Below are 13,778 nucleotides of genomic sequence, written 5' to 3'. Positions count from 1 at the left end.
GGTTCAAAGTCTAACAGTGAGCACTTTGGCCTCTGGTGCAGGCTCCCTTGCTGTGTCACATCGTGATGGAAAGCATCATGGTAGGAACATATGCAAGACGGAGGGGAAGAAGACAGAGATGCCAGAGAGTGATTCTGGGGTCAGGCTCGCTTTTTATAACAGTTCTCTTTTAAGCATTGATCACAAGTTTGATGAGAATTACATTTAGTCTGGTTACATTCCTCTGGGCACCACCTCTTAATATCATCACACTGGCAACCAAGCTTCCAACACATGAAGTCTTGGGGGACACCTTAAATCATACCCAAAACATAGTAGTATGTTTTATCCTGTTTATTATCATTCGATCAAATTTTTCATCCAATCATACTGTACTACAACTATACACTTCTCTTTCAAACATAGAATAAAAAATACACAGATTTGGTCCAGTGCTGTGGCACTCAGGGTTAAGCTGATGTCTGTAGTGCCGGCATCCCATGTGGGCACCAGTTCAAATCCCAATGCTCTGCTTCTGATCCTCTCTCTGCTAATGTGCATGGGAAAGCAGCAGAAGATGGCCCAAGTCCTTGGGCCTCTGCACTCACGTGTAAGACCCAAAGAAGCTCCTAGCTCCTGGCTTTGGCCTGGCCGAGCCCTGGCTGTTGTGGCCATCTGGGGAGTGAACCAGTGAATGGAACATTCTTTCTCTCTCTCTCTCTCTGTGTGTGTGTGTGTGTGTGTGTGTCTCCTTCTCTCCCTCTGTAACTCTGCCTTTCAAATAAATAAATAAATACTTCTAAAAAACAATACACAGGTTTATTCATTTCCTAAGGTCTTTATTTCTTCAAGATGACTGCTGTGTCATGTAAAATGTATAGTAAATAAATGCATATGCTTTTCTCTTGTTAATCTGCCTTTTGTTATGGGCACCTTAACCATAAACCTAGGATGGGTGAAGAAAAGAGGCTGCTCCTCTCCTGCACCCTAACACTCAAAATTTTACAAAGGATTGAGGAAGTTCCAGGTATCATATGTGAAAGGTAAACAAAACAGAAGTAAAGGTAACCCACTCCACTTAATATTCAAAATATGATAAACATGAAGCAGCATGTTTTGAGTTGTCATTGGTAGTAAAAATAAAGGTAAAATCACAAGCTACCATTCTGAAGTGCCAGTTCCTGTGCTAAACACTTTCCATGGGTTACCACATGGGAAACTTGAAACAGTCCTTTGCAACAGGATCATTACCCCCACTTCGCAGCTGAGGAAAGTGAGGCTCAGAGAGATTAGGACATTTTCCCCAAGAGTCACACAGAGAGTAAGTGGTAGGAGCAGCATTAAAACCCAAGTCTTTTGCTCTCTAGAATCCAGTCCCATAGCCATCCTGAGTAAATCTGAATTCCCCCCCCCCCCCCAGCCCACTCAATTTCCTGAGTACTTGTTACTACAAGTACGGTTCACGGACCAGGAACATCAGCCCATTAGAATGACTGACTCTCTGGTCCATTCCAGATCTGCTAAAGCAGAATTTGCATTTTAAGATAAGCAAGATATTCATGTGCACCTTAAAGTTCAAGAAGCTCAGATCTAATTGATTTTTCCACATCAGCTATTCCCTCTCACAAATTCATTATCCATACCTCATGTATACTTTTTAAAATCCAAACATTCCATTGCTCAGACTTAAATGGTTTCCCCAATGTCCTTGGAATAAAGTCCAAAATTCTTTCAAAATACAGGCAACAGGACTGTGCACAATACCTCCTAGAGCCCGTGCTATGTCTATAGCTGCACCACCCTCTCTCCTCCAGCCTTTCATTTTCATACCCAAGTCTGACTTCGTGTCTGCTCATCTTCTTTTTTCACTTCCTCCTTTCTTCCCTTCTGAGCTCTTCCTCACTTAGAATACACCACCATCACCACTTTCTCATCAGCCACATTCATCGTTCTAACAGCTGCACATTGAGACAAGCATGGGATACCGAAGGCCTAGGTTGTTTCCTTTGCCCGTCCCATCTTTGTTCTTACTGTGATTCTCATTCCTACTATTCCTTCCCTGTCCCTAGCATCACCCCTTTGCAGTAACTCACCTCCTAATCAGTAACCTCGTGGCAACTGGAGTTGTCAGCTTTAGAAAGCAGTACTTCTGTGTCCAAATGGCCACTGCTCTGGGATTACTCACCAGCTGGTTGACAACTGCTTTGCTTTAACCCTGAGACTCCTGGGATGGGCCTTGGTCTTTCTAGAGGTGGACAGAAGGCCCCACTGACAGAAACAGGCCGCTTTTTAATGCAAAATTTCATACACAGATGGATCAGGGACCTCTAAGCAGACAGTAAATCCGAGTCAAAAACTTCCCTATTTCTCTGCCCACACAACAGTGTCACTGCGCTGCCAAGATGGCTTATCAAGAGTTGTGGGTTTCTTCATAGTCTAAATGTGATGGCCAAACTTGCTACGTTAAGAAAACAAATGATAAATCCTTTATAAAGTAGATACCTGGCTCTAGTTTAAATCCTGAATAAATCTGAATTTTCATCTATCAGTTCTACATTAAAAATAGGCAAAAAAAACTATTAATATTATTATTATTAGACTGAAAGCTATTGAGAGTCTGACAACATGGTCAATTTCAAACACAGTTTTTTTCTATATCATCACTATATGGTTACAAATGCTCATTATTCCTATTTTACAGAGACAAAACCAAGGGCTAGGTAACCTTAGAGGCAGGGCTGTGATACAAAGCACAGATCTCCACATACCCAATCTCTACAGTGTCTCTACTTTGTTTTGCTATTTGGATCACTTTCTCATCTGAGAAGTCATAGACATGGACACACCCCCAAGAGCCCCTCAGAGAACATCCTCAAAGGCTGAGAATTTTCTCTGCAATGCACATGTTCAAAGGAAAGGAACCTCCTACATCTTACATTTCAAAGCTGCATTTCTACATTAAAAGAGAAACTTGAGATTTAAGAAAAAAACATGGGAATAGAACTCTGGGGTGCTTATGAATTGTAGTTCCACAAAGGTGTTTTCAGGACTGAGAATGGTCAGGAGATCATAGTGGAAGCTGAATGAAAAACACCAGAGATGCAGAGGTTGATGGGGACAACTTTTCACATAGTGACTGCTTTTGGAATGTTTAGCCAATAATTACAAAACTGTTACTTTATCATCTAATTATACAGAAATCATCTTTCACACAAAGGAGGTGAGAGTTACCTGCCTTGTTAATTGTGAATACATAATTGAAAGGGCTATTTGTTTTCTAAATGAAACCAAACTTTGCAATAATTCATGTACAGTTCTGCTAGTCTATTAGAGGGCTAGATTTTCACATCTCTGAATGCAAAGTGTCAGATTTTGTTCCCAAGTGTCTGAAATCATAGAGAAAAGAGTATTGGTAGCCAAAACAACACTAATTCCCAAAATAGAAACAGAGCACAGTGAAGCAGCATGTAGTACACACAAATGAAGATGAGGACACAAAAATCTTTCCTAGAGCATGCCACCAAACATTCACAGGCTTCCAAAATCTGCCCCCTTGCACAAAGAGGATGCTTTGACACAGGCTGTGAGTCGAAGATTGAAGACTACTTTGTGTGTCACTCCTGTCATTTGTAAGATGAAAGACAATTAGATTTACAAGGTCCTTGCAGTCCTAATCCATTAAGGTATAGCTTTTCATCTATGGTCCCTGCACCTAGACTGCACACACAAATGCACAAAAAACATTTACTGAATTAATGGACTGTTACACTGATAGTAATAACACACACAAAGAACAGTAATAACACAAAGACTTCACAACAATTGTTCCTTGTGTGTGGCCTAGAAAGAATACATTACAGAAAAAATCATCATCTAAACAAGTACACATCTGGTGCTCCTGCTAGCTGACTGCTGGTGGAATGAACATAACCCTGGACTTGGAAATAAGATGCTTGAGTTGACTGTCATCTCTGATACAAACCAACTGTGTGACCTTGGGCAAACTGCTTTACCACCTGGGCCAGTTTCTTCTTCTCTAACATAAAGATATTATAAAGCTATATATAGGTAACATTTGTGGAACCTTTACTGTGTGCCAGGAACTGTTCCAATATCTTTGCCTCAGATTTAAATGATCTCAAAGGTTTTGTAGCTCCAACGTTTAGTGTCTAACCAAAGAGGCAACATGATATAATGGAAAGATTCCAAATTCTGCAGTCAGAAATGCTGGGCTTCCTCTCTGCTCTGTAATGAAAATTAAAGGCAGAAGGGATTACAATTCCAGTACTTGTATTCACTAACTGAGCTCTCTTGAACAAGTTGCTGAACTTCCCTAGCCTTAGTTTTCTCATCTATAAAATTATTATAAAGTTATTTCTCTCAAACTCTCTCACATAGCTTTTAAGATTGAACTAAACTATATAACGATCATACAGATTTTCACTTTTATTATTAGTTATGTTAACCACGGAAAACCAATCTCCTCTAGTTTTTTCCCATCTACAAATAGAGGGCACAGCATTATTTAAAAAGATGTGAACATGCTATGCTAACTGTCCAGGATTAGCTTCCTGAAAGTGTGCACATTCCTATTTAATAACTGGAAAATCATCCACCATAATTCCAAATATAGTATCTAGAACGACATTCCCAGTTTTTTAAAACCTATATTAAACAGGCAAAGAAACCAAAACCACCAAGAAATCTTTACTAACAGATATAGTCCCAGCTAGAAGCAGGTGGACACAGACGATAGCAACCGGGAACGCAGTCATATGGGAGCTGTAGTTCTAAGTAAAGGAGCTACGTCACGCAGGGGCTAGACGTGAGACTTCATCTCCCAAGAGACACCTCGCTGCACCAAATGCACGCTGGAAACTGGAGTACCAGCCCGCGGGGAAACAAGAGACCGGACTCCAACTCCCAGAATCCTCCGCTGTCCAGGCTGCCGGACTTAAAATGGAGCCCAAGTGGGAGTGTTCAGGTACATCCAGCTGAAAAAGGTGCGAATGCGGAACCGCCCTTGACAAATCGAGGCCGGGGCAGAACCTTTCTAAGACAACCGTGGGGCTATTTTCTGCCGGTCCCCAGCACACTTTTGAGCAACCGAGAATAGTAACAGCAGTAAGTCTGCATGGCAAACTTTGACAAGCATGACCTCAATTTAGATTTCGGGTTTCAGGCAGCATCTCTGGGCCGCTTGAGCTGGGAGCAGCCCGTGAGTTGGTCAGCCAAGGTCACACAGCAGAGGCAGACCATGAACCCATAGGGGAAGCTGCAAACCCGGCTCACATTCCACTAACTGGCCTCCTTTTCCCCCCTCACGTGGAGATCCCTTACAAAGTCCGCGTGTGAAACTAAAACTAAAAACTGTAAACCGTAAACAAGGTGCAATAACGTTCCACACACTTCTGATGAGTTCTGCGACAAGCAATTCACTGCTCTTTTTCTGTTTTTGTTTTTTTCTTGTTTTTAAATACCAAAGGTGCAATTCTCTCCCCGTATACTTCCTTATTTATGCTCTGCTTAACACTGGGCACGTGTTCTGCCCCCCTTTGCAAAGGGAACCCACAGGTGCGTGCTTAACACAGACCTGAGGGGACAGGGATTGCTGTGGATTGACTATAAGATTGACAACTACACCTACAACCACCAGGCTGAGAACTGGGGCGTCCCCTGGGCCCGCTTGGCGTGGCTCCGTGCCTCAGTTTCCCCACTTGCAAAATGCAGCGGAGGAGGGGCACGTTAGGGCTGGGGCCGGCGCGCAAGCTGCAGGGCGCTCAAGTTCCAACCCTGAGAAGACTGGCGCGGGTGGAGTGCGAATCCTCCAGATAGAAGCCTTCTGCCCCGCGAGCGGCGCTGGCCCAGCCCCCGCCCCACCTGGCTGAGGGGGTAAGGACTGCACGCTTGTGGAAACCCAGACCCACGCACCAGAAACTCTGTTCCACTCGGCCGTGCCCTTCGCCCCTACCTTCCAAGATCGTAGTAGCTGGAATAAAAGGCAGGAGAGAGTGCGGGGTAGGACGCCGCCCGAGCGTGTGCTCACTAGGGTGGCCGCCTGAGGGACCTGAAACAGAGCAAAAAGTCCCGCGCCGGGACAGAGCGGGGCTGGAACTACAATTCCCAGACGGCCCCGCAAGGCTGGGCAGGGGCGGGACACAAGATGGCCGCTCGTCTGAGGACAGGGGCACCGCCCAATAAGCACAGGACACGCCCTACACCGGGCCAATCGGAAACCAGAATGGCCGCAATCTCTAATTTAGGGGCGGTTAAAGACCGTCCCGAGAGAAGGTGAGGGGAGAATCCCTTTGAGAAGGGTTTCTGTCAGGCTTCGCACAGTTGTTGGCGTTTTCCATGTAGAAAGAGAAACATATGAAAAGAAGGGATGACTTTGCCTTTCCTGCCAAAACGCGCTTGATTTGCGCACTCACGGATTTGCTTTGGTTTCTTTACCCCCACTGAGGGCCTTTTCTTGCTCTTTAAATCTTCCGCTATGTTTCTTGCAGTCCTTTAACTGATCCAGTTGACTACACTCGGCCCTCCCTGGCACCGTAGCCTCGCTTTCCCCATCCTCTCCCCGTTTCTGTGCTGTTTTTCCCTGTATAACTTGTTTTTGCCAAACAAGGTGTAAAATTGACCTACTTGCTCATTAAAATGCAAGATCCATACTGATGGAGACTTTTGGTTTTGGCCCCCTTCAGTTTTCCTAGCACCAAGAAAAGTGCCTGGCACACAGGAAATAAATTTTAAATAATTGAAGGAAATTTAGAGACACTTGTCCCCATTGTATTTCCCCTTTCACTGGTGAAGATCAATTAAACTCATCTCTCACTACCAGTATCCTGCGTGCTTGCTTCCTTTTCTAGTTCAAAATGACTTTCTCAATGTATTCTGCACCAGATGCCATGTGGGTGCTGGTGAAATCATTGATCCAGACCCAAGTCCTAATCTCCAGATGTCCTGGGTCTAGTGAAGTATGAGAAGTAAACTTATTTTTGCTATAAAAGCTATTACAAATTGCAGAATAGCTAAATAACTTCCACAAGGCCATGCAGCACCTAGAAAGGGACTACAATCCTGGCCTTTTGACTTTTGCCAAGGCACCATTCTGCTTCCTTTTTCCCCTTCTCCTCTTTTTTTTAGTATATGTGCTGCCGAAGCGAGCACCCCTTCTCCTCTTAAAGATACCCCCTTCCTTGTTGTTCCCTTCCCACTCAATCCTAGGTCCAAGGAAGGAGAGAGATTTGCCAGCCATCTTTTACATTTTTAAAGGGAAAAACAAAGGACAGTTACACTTGGATCAACACTGAGACAGGTCTCCACTTTCCAGGTTACCATTTTCTTCCTCATCCCCACGCCCCTCACATCTTTCTTTGGCTGATTCATTACATGCAGTTGATTACAAAAAGTCCTAGGTCTTTCATCCTTTCTGGTGTTTGAACCCCACAGAGAATAGTAAGGTGTCATACCAAAGTGCCCTGATATGAAATACAGATGTCCTTGTAAGATTGACTCACAGAAGACGACACACTGGATTATAAAACGTCATAGAGACACCATGGCCATGTAAGATATTAGAGAATTGTGAATAACCAGATAAAATTGAAAACAATCGCCGTTAAAACAGTGGGAATATGATCGTTGTGCATGCAGAAACAATTTTGTGCATAGGGATTAAAACCCTTGTTCAGGGTTCCCAGCCTCATCTTCTGACAATTTGGGGTTGTTTCCTATGATGCATCAGTTCTTTCTAGCTTTTACGAGCACAGACTTAGCTCAGCAGTCCCAGCTTTCCTCAAGCTGATCAGCATGAGAGATTTCAACACATGTCAGCAGCCAGATGAAACGTGGAAGAAAATCACTGAGCCATCTGAAACCAGAAAGCTCAACAACCAGACTCCTCTCCTGAGGAAGTATCAGTCTACAATCTACAACTTCCATTTAACAGACAGAAGGCGATTGTCATGAACATATTCAGGATCTATGCTGGTTTCTAATGATTATTACACCACTGTTGAACAGCCTCAAGTGAGCATATACTTATTACTCCAGCTGTGGACGATGCTGCCTGCTGGGCATTCACAATCTCAACAAGCACTAAAACATGACACTTGCCTTGAACCCAGCATCTCCACGTACCAAGACAATCAGTCGAGAGATTACTCTCCGAGCTGCACCTTGATTGAGTTAATAATCACCTTAGTTTGGATTTTCCCAGAAGCAGATCCTGGACTCCCTTCAAGTGCAAGGGATGTATTTGTCAAGTAATTGCACAAAACACCAGTGAGAGAGTAGGAAAGTGACATAAGAAGGAAAGATGGACAAAAATAGCTGCCCTATTCAGCAGCTGCTGCAGGAGGCCACCGGAGCTTCATCTTCCTGAGGATCTCTGGGAAACCATGTGCATGCAACCCATTCCTGAGATGGAGTTATTCCACCATGAAGACGAGAACATGCTGTTGTTTAAACAGCATTGCCATCAATCAATGATTAGGGGCTGCTTTCAGGGGCTTTTAAGTCCCTGGTTTATCTGGCAGGCTGCACGAGTGCACAGAATCGCCCCAGTGACCAGAAAAAGCACAAGTCAGGCAGGTATACACTGACATAGAAAGGGAGTAGGGGGTATCAGCAGGCACAACAAGGATCTGCTCCAGTTGACTTTGGTTTACCATCAGCTCAAGTCACTGAGATTGGCAGACTGAAAATAATTCCAAAATTAAGTATATAAATACCAAAAAAAAAAAACCTACTGCCTTGTGTGCTTTATGTGAACAATTCAGACTGTACTTTCTAAATCTTCACCAGGACACAAAACCCAAACCGTAACAAAACCTTCTTTTATGCTGGAAATAGGAACTCTTTGGGGACTTGCAGGGGAGTCACAGGGATTGGGGTAGCATACAGCAAAGAGGAAGAAAATCATGAAAGGGGGAAAGAGAATTTAAAGAGAGAACACTAAAGACAGTGTTTTTCATTTCAAAATCTTGAAGAAACACAAGTAAAGGGTTTGGATTTTTCTGCAACAGCAACATAAAGATCTAGGTGATCTTTAGACCTCAAAAAATTCTCTGAAAGACTTTGGTGGGTTATGCTGTTAACAGTAATTCTTCATAGCAAATAGCTATCCTTGAAATTACAGTCACCATTTATTTCTCCTGTTTTTCATTTGTCTCCTCTACATAAAATGTAAGCTCCATAAAGCCAAAAATGTTGTTTTTGTCTTACTCAGTAGTAGCCCTCCATCAATATGTGGTCAGTGAGGCAATGAAAGACTATGTTATGGCCACAGAGATCCAAACAGGCTAAGAAGTAAAAGCCTGACATTTGTACCACTTGCAACAGTCAGCTAAGTCATAAAGTTAAGAAGCACAGGTGAACTTACAGTAACCTCTCACTGTCACAAAGCTTGTGACCATCCTTCTGTGTGGAAAGCCTGATGGTCACATCCTGGACTGCTTTTCTTGAACACTCTCAACAGCACCCTCTTAAAGAACAGGACCTAGGAAATCTTTACCATGGAAACAGAATTTCAAAACTGGAAAAGCCTTACAGGTCAAAGAGTTCAACATTCTGCATAATTCATCACAGCCATATGTGACAGGTCATAATCCTGGCTTTCAGACAAGAATCTTGGGGGGGATTTATTTTTCTTAAACATTATATAATATGAAAAAAGAAAAAGCAGTGCATTAGTTTTGTAACACAAAGTAGAGGAGAGTTGACAAACCCTGCTGTATCCAAATGCTCCCATTTCCTTCACAAATTTCTCAACCATAAATAATAATGTTTTTGGCTGCTATTGGCTACTTCTGGTTGCTGGTAAGAGCTCTGACGGCATACTCAAATTTCTGTAAATTTCACCCTTTCTTCTCAGCCATCTTATTTATCCCTTTGTTGTTCACTGGTACATGTATTCCTTGGATAGATTTGTTCGTCAGATATTTAGAGATTGGTCTATTCCCTATAGTTAGTGAACATATGCATGCTGTCTCCTTTTAACTATGTCTCATAAATAATCACACTTAATCCTTCTTACTGCCATCTTTTGCAATCATCTTCCAGTTACCTAGAACATAAGGTGCATAAAACGAAGCTTGGTGTCCAAGCTGTGATCTCACTAGGGTAGCTCAGAGATAAGTTATGAGTTTTCATCACTCTCCATCGAGAAATTATGCTTCTAAAAACATTGCCCTTGTTTCACTACAACTATAAAGGCATTTCTTCCTTCTAGAAGATAAAAGTCATTTAAAAAGCCTGAAAAAATTAAGAAATATTGCATTAGTACAGAATGGGATGCAATATCAATTCAGTTTTGATTTTCATATACTGAAGACTCTGTGCTGGCCATGGTGTTAGAGGCTGGCTTCACCAAAAGACAGTGCCTGCAGTTGAAGAGTAGTGAATACTGTAAGCATGAAAATACGTAAACAAATAAATCTGATGCCACATATGAGTCAAGGCCAGAATGAGCCAATTCTCCCACCTACAGGGGAAGAGGTAGGGGTTCCAGGCAGAGCCAACAGAACATGACAAGCACAGAGGTCAGATAGGTAGATAAATCAGCCTACAGCCTAGACTGGAAATAGGGCAGTGGTAAAAGGGACCAAAGAGTCCTAAGGGTCAGCTCATCAGAGTATTGTAGGCACATTTTTTAGTTTGCCAAAATATAAAAGTAAAAAGTGAAAAGCAACTGGAAACATTTTTTTATTTTTATTTTTTAAATTTTTTTAATTTTTTTGACAGGCAGAGTGGACAGTGAGAGAGAGAGAGAGAAAGGTCTTCCTTTGCCGTTGGTTCACCCTCCAATGGCCGCCGCAGCCAGCGCACCGCGCTGATCCGATGGCAGGAGCCAGGTACTTATCCTGGTCTCCTATGGGGTGCAGGGCCCAAGCACTTGGGCCATCCTCCACTGCACTCCCAGGCCACAGCAGAGAGCTGGCCTGGAAGAGGGGCAACCGGGACAGAATCTGGTGCCCCGACCGGGACTAGAACCGGGTGTGCCGGCGCCGCAAGGCGGAGGATTAGCCTGTTGAGCCGAGGCACCGGCCACAACTGGAAACATTTTAACTATACACTGAATTGCTTAATTTGGAGGCAAAAGGGAAAACTCATTCAACAAATATTTATTGATCACAAATTATATGGCAGGCATTGTTCTAGGTGCTTGGAACGCACTAGTGAATGAGTCATAAAAAAAACTCACTACCCTGGACTGGGTGTTGTAGAGAACCAACTTAAGTCACCACTTGGGGTACCTGCATCCTCTATTTGAGTGCCTGGGACCAAGTTCAGCCTCTGCATCTGTTTCCAACCCAGCTTCCTGCTAATGTGCCTGGGTGACAGCAGCTGATGGATTCAGTACTTAGTCCCTGCCCAAACATGTGGGAGACCTGAACTGAGTTCCCATCTCTTGGCTTTGGCCTGGCTTTTGTAGGCATTTGGAGAGTGAACCTGTGGATGGAAGAGCTGTCATTGAAATTCTAGCTTTCAAATAATTTTTTAAGTGAATAAAAATACCCTTATCCTCATGAGAGAAGACAAAACAGACACTGATATACAAATTTATAAGATAGCAAAGATGTTGATAACTGCTAGGGAAAAAAAAGGAGAGCCAGAGCCTAGAAAGTGATACATGGTCTTCTTTTAGATGGGGGAGGGGGGTCACAGAAGGCCTCTTTGAAGGGAGGTCATTTGAACAAAGGACTCAATGAGGCCAGCGCCAGGGCTCACTAGGCTAATCCTCTGCCTTGCGGCGCTGGCACACCAGGTTCTAGTCCCGGTCGGGGCGCCGGATTCTGTCCCGGTTGCCCCTCTTCCAGGCCAGCTCTCTGCTGTGGCCAGGGAGTGCAGTGGAGGATGGCCCAAGTGCTTGGGCCCTGCACCCCATGGGATACCAGGAGAAGCACCTGGCTCCTGCCATTGGATCAGCGCGGTGCGCCGGCCGCAGCACACTGGCCGCGGCGGCCATTGGAGGGTGAACCAACGTCAAAAGGAAGACCTTCCTCTCTGTCTCTCTCTCACTGTCTACTCTGCTGTCAAAAAAAAAAAAGGACTCAATGAAGCGAGGGAAGTCAACCATGGGGAATTCTGTAGAAAGACAGAATGTTTCAGATACAGAAAGAATGGTAAATGCCAAGTGCTTAAAGGTACAAACAAGCTTGGCATAGAGGAAGAGTAGCCAAGAGGCCCATGTGGCTGAAGAAGAGTGAATTAGGGGAGAATAGGAGATTAAATCAAACATAATGGATGTTTTCCTGTAGGACATTGCAGGCTACGGTTAGTTCTTAACAGGTGTTACACTATTCCATACATGTTGTGGGCAAATAATATATTTAGTATGATTCAGTTGTGTGAACATAATAGGTTTATATGCTACACACACACACACACACACAATTACTGATTCCCATAACTCATCCAAAACTTTTGGAACAGGTGTATTTTAGAAATTCATAGGTGGTTTTGTTGTTATTGGTTTCTGTTTGTTTCTTTTTTGGTTTTGGTTTCTAGAAAGGTGTATGCCTGGGGCCAGCACTGTGGCTTAGCAGATTAAGCCACCATTTGTAGTGCCAGCATCCATGGGCTGGTTTGTGTCCCGGATGCTCCACTTCCTATCCAGCTCCCTGCTAATGCGCCTGGCAGAGCAGCAGAGGATGTCCCAAGTCACTGGGTACCTGCCAACCACGTGGGAGACCTGGGAAGATCAGCCCAGCTCCAGACATTGTGGCTACTTGGGGTATGAACGAGTAGGTGGCGATCTCTCTCTCTCTCTCTCTCTCTCTCTCTCTTTCTCTCTGCCTCTGCTCTCTGTAACTCTGCCTTTCAAATAAATAAATAAATAAATAAATAAATCTTTAAAAAAAAAAAAGGAACAGTATGCCTATACTGTCTAGGCCTAGACCAGTCTTGGAATAGTACCCAGTCATCAAACATATGAATATTTCTGAAACAAAGCATGTATGTGTGGGGTAAACATTATAAGTAACATTATATCAGGTGATTCTTATGGTTTTCGGGGCTTTACAGGTTTATAATTGCAGAGAAGAGATTGCAGGCTTGTACTTTGATTTGTGTAGAAAACTTGCATAAGCATCCAAACTAGTTGTGAACAATGCTTAAAGAAATGAGATGGCATTGGTGGGAGAAGTATCTTTTATTCTGCTTTATTTCTGAACTTCTGAACATAGTTTTATCATGTATTACCTATGTCTTTGAAATAATTTGTTAAAAAAGACTTTTATTCATGTAACTTTCAGCTATTGAACAGTGTGGATAAGCATTTGTAGAAAATATTTTTCAAATAAATAGGAAAGATTTTGAATATGCATAACATAATTGCTTCTAAATTTGTGTGTTTTAGTCATGATATTCACCTTTCACTATATCTTCTGTATGCTTTTCACCATTTTTGTCTTTAATATATGTTTATGGACTGGAGAGAGTCATGGTATAAAAATGATTTTGTAAGGAATAAGAAATTTATTTTTAAATTCAGTATAAAACATATTTTTAAAACTTATAATAAATTGTATTTTCTAAAGTTCAAAAAGATTTTTTTCTGTTTCCGTATAGAATATGGTCCATTCTCAGGATTTGTGATGTTTCTGTTTTGTTTGATTTTGTTTGGTTTCACTGTTTTGTTTGTAAAGCAAATCTGTAGGTTTTTTTTTTTTTTCTGTTTTGATAACAGGATGTCACGCTTGTGATAAATACTTGCCTGAAAGATATTTATAATGTACAGCCCCTAAAATATTTAGACATTTTTAAAATGAAATTTTCAACCTCCCAATTTCCTATAC

General features: G+C 42.7%; 1 protein-coding gene across 13 annotated transcripts in view; it reads right to left on the bottom strand.

Annotated features, from left to right (window-relative positions):
- The window catches only part of FHIT (fragile histidine triad diadenosine triphosphatase), a 1,583,000-nt gene extending 1,576,864 nt beyond the window's left edge, over positions 1-6,136 (bottom strand). For 3 of the 13 annotated variants that reach the window (XM_070050658.1, XM_017343922.3, XM_051852262.2), the window contains exon 1: positions 5,951-6,114. The gene's annotated coding sequence lies outside the window, so the exon portion shown is untranslated. Of the gene's footprint in view, positions 1-5,910 lie in introns of all 13 variants that reach the window. The other 10 variants (XM_017343921.3, XM_070050662.1, XM_070050656.1 and 7 more) reach the window with 8 other exon arrangements.
- Positions 6,137-13,778: the final 7,642 nt, after the last annotated feature.

The sequence above is a fragment of the Oryctolagus cuniculus genome, chromosome 10 (assembly GCF_964237555.1).
Source record: "Oryctolagus cuniculus chromosome 10, mOryCun1.1, whole genome shotgun sequence".
In the NCBI taxonomy this organism is placed as follows: domain Eukaryota; kingdom Metazoa; phylum Chordata; class Mammalia; order Lagomorpha; family Leporidae; genus Oryctolagus; species Oryctolagus cuniculus.
The sequence above is the reverse complement of the archived record's forward strand: the minus strand, read 5'-3'. Positions and strand labels throughout refer to the sequence as shown.